The 10,703-nt window shown below is 40.9% G+C and overlaps 1 long non-coding RNA gene across 1 annotated transcript in view; it reads right to left on the reverse strand.

Moving 5' to 3' along the window:
• LOC117821849 overlaps positions 1–7,899 on the reverse strand; it is a 30,640-nt gene extending 22,741 nt beyond the window's left edge. Inside the window, exons 1-2 of the long non-coding RNA XR_004633070.1 lie at positions 7,711–7,899; positions 7,212–7,329 (exon numbers count right to left, since the gene is read on the reverse strand). This is a non-coding gene — a long non-coding RNA (uncharacterized LOC117821849). The remainder of the gene's footprint in view (positions 1–7,211; positions 7,330–7,710) is intronic.
• Positions 7,900–10,703: the final 2,804 nt, after the last annotated feature.

Genomic DNA, 10,703 nt, shown 5'->3' on the forward strand with positions numbered 1-10,703 from the left:
GGTCTGAAATATCATAGGTAGAACGTTTTGTTGATTTGGGTTCCCAGGTGCCTTTAAGGTCCATTCTGGTCTTACTCTGTAACTTGAAACAAAAAGGTCTGTAATCTATTTTGAGTGAGTGTGAGAGGCTCTCATAAACATAGATATTCATTTCATGAATATTAAATATTTGAGCTCACTTTTGCCAAAGTGCTGAAAGTGTCAAATTTTAGATAGTATGGTTTTCTATACAGCATCTGAACACAGCCATCCATCTTTCAAGACAGGGGCGAGACAGAAACCTCATACAACCCTCCATCACATTCCTGTCAATGCAACACCACTACGTCACTTGTTTTTGTGGTGGTCAAAGCAACTCTAAATAAATAAATTAAGTAAGCAAAGCCAAGCTAAGGCAATAAAGAGCAATAAAGAGGTTTCAGGGTACATTAGGTGTAACATTAGAAGGATGAAATTAGCAAAAATGAGAACCGATAGAATCAGATTACACACGGACGAAGACAAAAGCGGCAGTCAACAAAATATAAATTACAGCCATACGGGGGTAGAGCAGGCTGAATCCACAGAGGAGTATCAGTAACAATTGCTTCGGCCGGGTCATAACTGCAACACACTCCCAGGGCAGAAGGAGGTTGACGAAAAACTGACCCCCCCATACATACACGCACACACACACACACACACACACACACACACACACACACACACACACACACAGAGAAAAAGCACACACATAAACAGCATGCTCCACCAGAGCAAACCTTATTGATCTGCCCCCTAATTTCCTAATTAGTTTTTTATTGGATTTCATAATCGCCATCAGGACACATCAAAAGAAACTCAAAACCCAAGCAAGATTTTCTGCCCTACTCAACATAATTTTTCTAAAAACTGTGAAAAGGAAGCCGTGTATTCAATTCCAAGTCCCCAGATGTGGGAGCAACCCTGCTTCTTTTTTTTTTTTTTTTCTTTAACTTCTCCACCAGAACTCCTTGGACAGCAAACACTGCACAAAAACACCATTTCTCCCATGTGCAGTAACTGATGTTTAGCATTGCACATTTTCTGCATGATCTGCTGCTATTTGTCACACTTCTGCACTCTCCAGTCGCTTCTCACTTGTGGAACTTGTTAAACATACTGCAGCACCAGGGACAGAAAAATGTGGAGATAAAAGAAATAAACTGGTGATTATTGTGGTCATCGGGTGCTTAGTGGTTCCACTTACTTCATGGCCCATGTAACCCCTTTGTCCCAAACAAAAACTCTGACCTGTTCAGCTTTATTTCCTCCTGTGACACTGCCTCTGAACTACACTGGCCAGTTTTTACTATTGCTCAACACAGGAAGCGTCCTACTAAATTCTGTGAATAGCGTAGCTGCTTGCACTTCAACGTGCTGAAAGATTGAACGGCTGGCAGCGAACAGAACTTCTCAATAACTACAACAGCTGGCCAGTGGTTGCTACATACTCAAATGTTTTCGTAGCATTATGCATGGGATGATGAAAGATATATCGCATAAAGAAAGCAGACACGGTCAACAGGGAGTTCAAAAGACAAAGAACAGCCAATGTCCTCATTCATATAAGAGGGCAGACAGCCTGCTGACATCTGTTCATGAAGAACTCAATGCATACAAAAACAACAGAGGAAATCTTTAGATTACTGGAAGGAGTGTCCCTTCAGACTACAGGCCTCAACTTCTCTTTTAGCGCCTCGGTTATGATTTTGCTTTCCAGAGAATCCTTCTTGCACCATCTGGTGTGTAATAAATGTAGAGAGGACAGGAGAGGAATTGGAAAAGAGTTTGAAAACTGTCTGTATAAAGATATCCTGCCAATTTACACTTCTATGTCAAAACACATGTAAGAAACTGTAATAATACTAAAACCCTCCTCGCTGTACTCATTTAATCTAGACTGCCAGATGTTTATCAGCTACAACAACTAAACTCTCATTTCTTTTTGTTATGGCCCATTTTGAGACAAAACCTCTGGCGTGATGACACCAACACAGCAGCTTTTAAATGTGAGCAAATGAAGATAAAGAGGGAAGTTAAGTGTGAGATGTTGCAGGATTTTCATTGTTATTGACAGCACAGCACCAGTAAGAGTTGATGAGGCAAAACAAAAAACTTCCATTGAAAAGAAACTTAAAAATGAACATCCTCTGGAGTGACAAACTAAAAATATGTTTCCTAAAATGCCCACGTAAAATGTCTTGAGTGAGGGGTGATCTATAGTTAGCCGGTAGTTATGCAGAATAGAACCCCAACAGGGTGAGACAAGACCCTGACTCGAAGGTCTTACTCTGTCAGGATTCTATTTCACATAACCACAAATTAACAATACATTATCCCAGCCTATGTACGGATCAACTAACATTATACATAATGGGATATTTCAGTATTTTTGAAGTGGGGTTGCATGAGTTGCATGTCCCTAGTAATTGTGCTATCAACAATGGATGTCAGTCAGCTCATTCCACTCAATAAGAAAATGCAGGGAGAAACAGTTCTCAAGCTAGGCACAATTTTCTGCAGACCAGGCCAAGTCTGCCATGTAATCTAGCTAATTTTGAGAGAACGACCTAAGCGATCATGTCTGTGTTTGACATTTGATAGATGCAGAAAATAACAGCATCTGCATAAGATCCTCTTCCCCGCAACTTCTTTTTTCGACAAGTTCCATAACACTGCCAAAGCCCCATTTTAATTTTGTACTGTGTGCAGGTTGGAAATCAAATATAGTATGCTCGTCCTGGGGAAGATAAAAAATTGTGTCTTGGATGATCAGAGATGTTCCCCAGGACGGCCCTGGGACAAAAGGCACTATTGTGTGCGTACAGTATACTGTATATTATTCATCAGCAAATTAAAACTAAAACTTGTGTTGATTTAATCAGAGAAAGTCTGTTCATGCTGTCACTGTGGTCATGCACTATCACTGGCTTGCTACTCAGCATAAGACCAATGGAGATTCTGAAATGTCCCCGTGGCCCCTGTCCATCATCCCTTTCAATTACAAACCTCTTGCTGGTAAGGGATGCGCTGGTTAAAGCAAGAGGGCACTGCTGCATCGCATCCAACAAGCCCGGGTACACCTGAGGACCCCAAGTGTGGGCTAAGGACACATGTAAATTGATGAAACCTTGTTTTTATAGAGTATTTTTATGTATGTTTGATCACAGTTAAGTTGCTAATGTTAGGTTGTGCCAAATCCAAAACTGACATTGTAAACTCATTACTAACGAGGGTGGCAAATTGGCAGCTATTACAGCCTGTAGCAACAATATTGTTGTAACAGCATTGAATGGAGGGACACGGCATCACTGAGAGTATCTGTTCAGACTATTTCTGTAATCTCTGTATTTTTTAAACCATTACAAATACAGTATGTTCCCATATTATCCCACATGTTCTGTTTAAGTGACTAATTTGTGCAGCCGTGAAATGGGCTGCATGTAATTTCTGCGGTCAAATACGCACAGTTAAGGTACGTCCACTTAAAGTGTTTGTTCAAGTTCTCTCATCCAACAGACTTTCTAAATAGGACTGGTTAAGTCTAGCCCGTCAAGCCTCTAAGTGACCTTACCACTTCAATCACACAAACCCATGTTCATACAGAGGTGTGTGAGGGGGCACAGGACGGCAGAGCAGAGCTTAAATCCCAGTGAAGATGTTTTTGGCCTTGATCACCGTGCCCATCGATCCCTGGCTGATTCCCACTCAGATACGTCTTATTTTATTAGTGGCTTCGGCCTTCTGCCGCCCCATTCCACTGTGATCAATACCAGCATGGGGATGGCCCATATTTTTCTCACTTTTAGTGCCTTAACGCTGTTTAACCGTGTCACCTGATAAACGACAGGCCCTCCCCAAACACTGATTTCCTATTGATTTCCCCCTCATTCCGCCATCCCTCCCTTCGTCACTCTCCCATTGTTTTTATCTCCAGTTATCTCCTCTCTCCTCCCTCCATACCTTCACTCCCATCAACTTAAGTAGAGGATGGACCTGCCAGGTGCCTTTAAACCATTTCAACCACAGTCAACCATTCTGTTAGGAGTCAGCTTAGGTCAGGCGACAGAGGGACTGGATCCCCCTCTTTTAATGATAGTGAATTATCATCCTAAAAAAACTAAAGCCGTATTTCTTCACCTTGTTATCAGTAGTAATAATTTCTAACCTCAGGAAGTTTGTTCTGAAAGGTAGGTTTGTGTTTCTCATTTTCCATCATTACCCATCAAACGGGCCGCACACAAACAGAGTTGGAGGCCTATCTGTGTGCAAGCAAGCATTAACGGAGCCCAATACAGTGAAGCACTGTGCAACAGATGCTGTGACAACCTGGAAGGAGACAGCTCCATCCATCATATGCTGAAGTCCTGATGATCAAAGCAGGGTTTGGACTGCGGAGGAGGATGCACTGGGAGTACCAGCAGGGCAACATACAATCCACTTAATGGGCTTCTATCAGGACTTAACTGTATAAACACATTGGATATGTGTACAGCGGATGGCAAAATTAATTTGGAAACAGATGAACAGCAATGATGATGAAACAAGGTTATGCTGAAACAAAGGGGGGGGGGGGGGGGGGGGGGTGTAGTGGATATTTGTGAATAAATGCCATGAGTTGCGTGAATATTGGAAGAAACACATTACAGAAGAAGAAGGAATTGCACTGGTTTCTGCCTCCTATTCCCTCTCTTCTCAGGCGGTACATTATTTATGCAAAATTAAACCTGCTCCTATTCCTGCTTAGTCTGGCTCACTCACTCACTCACTCCCACTCAGTTACCCCTTTATTGATCTCTCATCAAAGGCACTACTGTAAATCCAGTGTGTTGCTTACAGCCTTTAAATGGGACCTTTATCACCAGGTGCAAAATATCTGGATTAGCTGTGGCTGTACAAGTCCAGGTTATGAATAAAACTAAATGTTTTTATTTTTGAATATAGTGTTTATTTGAAATCAAAGCTTTTTTTAACCTGTCTGGTTAAGTACTAGAATTTTACACACCACTTCAAATAAAAACAATAAAGAAATTGTAAATTTTTCACATACGAAGTCCGGATAAGTAATCCGACCACATGAGCATCTGTTAACGAATACGATAACATGACCTGGCATCTTTCATTAGGCCTCTCACCCTTTAACAATGGGTTAAGTGATAAATTGACATTTACAGCACAGCCTGCCAAGAAACACTGGGTACAGAACACACTGAGAAACTGAGCGTGAAGTAATAACGAGTGAGTGGGCAAGAGCAGAGATTTTCTATTAACACAAGGGGAGAAGAGTTGAAGGGGTTGTGGGTTAAAGAAGGACCGCTTCCTTGAGCTAACCCCCCCTCTGCAAAGTTATCAAGCTACAGCCATGGGAGAGCTTGAGCACCAGCTAGTGGTAGTTTCACTGCCAAGACGCCGCACACCAAACACATTAATCATGACCAGGGGAGTGTAAAATTCAATCGGCTCCTTCCATCCATTTCATGTGAAGCAGACTGAAGGCCGGCCTTGTAGTGCCTGAGAAAGGAAGGATGAAAAAAGGGGGGAAAAAAGAAAGAGGAGCTCCCTACACTTCATCAGAACCCCTACTTCATAACAAATGGAGTGTCTCTCTGGCGGAGGAGTGCCATCAGAAACACGCGTTCTCTCTATCCATTTAATTCCGGCAGTGGAGGAAGGGTCAGGGAGGGAGCAGTGGGAGCGTGTTCTGCTCTCCGCTCGCCGCTTCCCCAGTCACACAGTAAACTACCTTTTAGGAATTGTTTCTCAATAAGAAATGATCAGTCCATTTATCTGCACCAGGCGGGCCTGTCTCCTCACCCAGACCTCCAATATTTTTCGTTTGACCTGATCAGGGCTATAAACTAGACCGAGACACTTTCAATTTGTCACCCAAGGAGGCCTCTGCAAGTCCCATGCTACTGATTGCATCCTCCCTCCCAAATGTAAAAATTCCTCCCATGCTTGAAATCTCTTAGATTTTTTTCATGCATAGCATACAGCTACTAGAAAAAAGGGGTCTCTCATTCATACTAACGCACTGCTACAAAGCAATGAGGAATAACGCACACAGCAAGTCAAGAACATAACTTTGTGTGTTTATGTGAGGAAATAAGGTTTTAAATGACAATTTATTATGATAAATGTACTACCCATGATTGTGCTTGTTAATGCAAAAATAATGCAATCTCTCCCCTGCAGATCCAGTGTCACTTTACTTATTTTTTTTTTCTCTTAAGGGGAGACACTAACCAATTAAATGCAGAGATCACTGTGTTATTAAATATGATAACCATTGTCACCCGATCCAACTCGACTTGACAGCTCCCCTGCGGTACGAGATAAGTGATGCTTTAAGTATGTTGGCCCCCAGTCCAAATTTCTTCTTTCAAAGCTCTTGAATCAATCAGACAAACACAGGTTAACACAGGTGCTTCTTTCTCATTGCAAAGTGCTGAAACAAGAGAAGAGACTACAGAAAACACAGATTTTGTGTTACAACTCATAAAACATAAAAAGCATTAGTATCAATATGCATACTCATTACATTTTATATTTTCATGGTTTTATTTCAAGTTTGGCTACTATTGTTGTTGATATTTTTACTATAATGGGTAAAATGCACTATTTTTAGATAACTTAAAAAAACAAACATTCTGGAAGACTTCTCACGAAGCCCCATTTGCATTTTGCAACACCCCAAGGGGTCCCGACCCACACTTTGGGAACCCCTGCAGTAGATCATATGGATTTGTATTTTATGACACATTGTATTTCTTTAGAGAAAAGCAAATGAAGACACACCAACAAGACCACCCTAAATCTGCGTAAAATCACTCATTACTGGTTGTTCATTCAAGAGGGAAATATTAACCACACTGTTTTCTCTCAAAACATGTACAAACTTTAAACAGGGGGTAATTACAAGTCACACATGACTTGATTTCCCATCAGAGCCTTTAAAACAGTTAAACATTCTTTGAATTGGATGAAACTTGTCAATGATTTTTTGACAGCACTGAAATATGGTTAGGAACACTCAACCTCGCACACACAAGCTGTTCAAACTGCTGCTTGGTCCGAGTCACATGCACGCGATTAATCACTGATACCTCCGGCTGACACTCTGCATGTATGTGGTTACACAACACTAATGGGCAACTGAGTGGAACTGAAAAATACATGTAGAAATGTACCTTTGTCTTAACTTGTTTTCGTCCTCAGACATCAGGTGCAGGCGGAAGAGCCTCCTTCCTATCAGATGACCCCAGGACACATGAAGCATCGTCTTGTTCATTGAACTCCTGCAGATCCCTTGAACACAGGACAGGACAAGACTCATTAGAAATATCCCAAACTGATGAACGACGAATTAGCAACTTATTTTTACATAACATGTCACAAAGTCTCAGATTCACTTCACGAAAACAGGAAAACAAAGGTTCTGAAAGGTATAATGTTAAAAAGTTCCGATTTTAAAAATGTAACATTTTAATGGCAATGAAATAATGCTTCAATGAACAAGGGAGCATACTATTTCCCTTATAAAGACGTGCCTTAGTCAGGCCTTAGAGTAAGTGTTCAAATCTGTTCAATTTTGATTTATCAATTAGTTTGGTTTCTTTCAGACAGAAAAGATGGTTACAAATAGAGTCCTTTACATCAAATGGATGACAGTGGCTCAAAAATGAGTACCTGAGATACATGTGTAGCTCAGTGAAGTTAGAAGGAATTGAGTCACTTAAACCAAACAAAATGGGTAGAATTCAACTGATGTAAGTGGCTTTACTGAGTAGGGACACACGCTGAAATGCCCACTTATATCCAGACTCACATATGAGTCCCTCTTCTGCCCTCTACTGGTGAGCTGCAGAAGAACTTCAACATTCCTCAATGGGAAATACAGTCAATAGATGTGAATAAAATGATGTGTTTGATTTAAAAGCATGTTCCCTTGCCTCTTTATCTCCCAGTGTTTTCAAGACTTCTAGAACTTGGGAGCGAGGAGGGGTTGAGATGAAAGCTCTGGTGTTAACCCCACATGGAATACGTAGAGAATCAACTCACAGGTCATTTTTGCAATCACCTCACATTTATTACACTTCTTGTAATTTTTTTTGCAGCTTTGAAATCAAAAGAACAGTAACCTTACTCCTGCCTTTCTATTTCCCAAAACATGTGACCAGGTGCCAAATGTTAAATGTTAAGACCGTTATGACATGAACACAACAAAATGTATTCATACCTAAGTTTGCTGTTGGAAAAGCTTATTGCTTTGCTGTCCCACTTTTTTACAGCTGTTTGAAGTGTCAAAAAGTAAAATGTCTTTATACTTTGGTTACATTTTCTCTGGAGATTTGTTTTCATTTACTTTTTATATGAAGCATATTGAACTACATGATCATACAGTAAGTAGATTTCCATTTATATAAATTTAAACACTAAATTGTACATTTTTATGCGCTGTATATTTAGGTATGTTAGGACATTACAAGCCAAACTTTGCATACTGAATATTCTAGTTAATCTCTAAATACCTTATATTGCCTCTTATGCAAGTTTGGTCTACTGCAGAAACTAATTGTGGTATTGATCTGTCTTTTTATGCGCCTACGTTTAATTTATGTTCAGTATAACATGTGGTATCTTGACTGTGACTGTCTATTAGGTATCGTTCCATGAAATTATCAAGTAAAACAGCAATTTGTGAATATCAGCTTTAACATGACCTAGCCTGGTAAACGCAAATAATTTACCAAACAATAATTTTCACATGACGTCACACACTAATAGAACCGCCCCCTGGCGGGCAAGAAAGGCTTCCCACTGCTACGCAATTGGGAAATTACTGGACTCTGCTGAAGTGCAAAACACAACGGTAAATCAGAAAAAACTACGGCAAATCAGAAAACACAACAGCATATCAGAAAACACAACGGCATTAGAAGTAGGTACCCTCGGGGGACATGACTTGTCGCTGATTGGACTGAGGGTACCCACTACCTCCGGTTTGGCTAATGTTGTAGTGTTTTCTGACCCAACTGAGGCTCTCACATAGGCAGGGTTGGCCAGTGCATTCACAAATAAATAACATTTACCCTTTCTGTCTTCACAACCTACACTCATGAAAGTATTAAACAGTTGTTTTATTCATTTTGACTTAAAAAAAAAAAAAAACATGACACGGTGGCATACATCTTCTAAGCTTAATTCTGTTAGGACTTACAAAATATGTTTTTTTCAAAGTCACATTTGAGGGCACTAATAAAGAAACCTACTGTTAGCCTTTTAACTCCTCCCAAATTATAGATTTTAACAGAAACCCACTTCTGACAAGGCAAACAGCCAATCATAGTTTAGAATTTTGGGGTGGCCCCTGGGGTGGCCAATTGGATTTCAAGGGGTGCCAGTGCCACCCTTGGCCAACCCTCTGGACACGCCACTGCACTTCAGGGCCACCGTACTGCTGCCAACCAAATATTTCAAAACTTTTACAAAAAAAATGCCTGACAGTTGTTGTCCAATTAGATGAGCTAGATAGAATCCTGGTGGTATGGTGCAACGAATCCAGCCAAAACTTGTTGACACCAATAGCAAACTAATGGTGGCTTTGTAATAAAGTTGCTGTTTTCACATCTGGTCACTATTATTCTGATTATTCTGGTATGTTGAGGAGAGAGTTAATATTTAGTGTCAAGCCTTGACACTGTTACCCCTCTGCATGAATATCACCTACCTTTGCTCTGATGAGGAATAATGTCTTGCACCTCTCAGAGTGCAACGTTATTGCCACAGCTGGATCGAACATAGGTATAGCTGTCCGTAGTTTATGGTGGCGGTGTGAAGGGACGGGTCCTTGTTTATATGCATGTAAACATACGTGCAAATCTGGTGACGATTTGGCTGTTTTAATGGTCTGAAACAGTGCAGCAGCTGCTGTTAAAGGGAGTGCCATCAATGTAAAGTTTCCCTTCAGGCCTCCGGTTTTCTGTGGTTGTCAGGTGCCTCATTCCCGAGAGATAAACAAGCCCGTGCTGCACCTGCTTAAAGAGTGCATGGAGGCTGTCAGTTCACTTCTATTTCTCTCTCCAGGTGAAGTGACTGAAAACTATGAATAAGCAGTAACTTCAAGTTGTGGTAACAAAAGAAGCTAAAGCTATGTATCAAACTTAGCAGCACTGCAGCTGTGTGGAGTGCAGACTCTTGCCAACATTACAAGGTAAACTCCGAGACAAAACCTTGTTGTAAACCTGGCTGTTAGTGAACAAACCCCAAAGACTTTCAAAGGACTGGGTTGTCGTGTAGCCTGGGCAAAGCTCCCTTTCGATATGTGTTGTAGCATTTGTGTGTGATTGACTTGGTGGTTAAAACCAGAACTGCAGCAGAGTGAACTTCTCCTGACCTCCAGTGAACCACATTTAATAACATAATCTTGCAAACTAAAATGATCACATTAAAAAAAAAAAAGTAGAATGTTATATATATAGATAGCTCATTTCTTGATCGGCACACACTGTAGGGGCGGTGAATTTTTTTCTAACACGGCAATTTCAAAGATATTTAGATTATGAGTCTTCCAATGAGAGGCAAAGCTGACTTCATTGGCAGGCGGGAACACTGCAGCTGTTGGCTAGGAGGCTCAAAACAGTGCCTCTTTTCGTCACAATCACTCCACAGCAGCAATATGG

This window comes from Notolabrus celidotus, chromosome 11, assembly GCF_009762535.1.
Source record: "Notolabrus celidotus isolate fNotCel1 chromosome 11, fNotCel1.pri, whole genome shotgun sequence".
Lineage (NCBI taxonomy): Eukaryota > Metazoa > Chordata > Actinopteri > Labriformes > Labridae > Notolabrus > Notolabrus celidotus.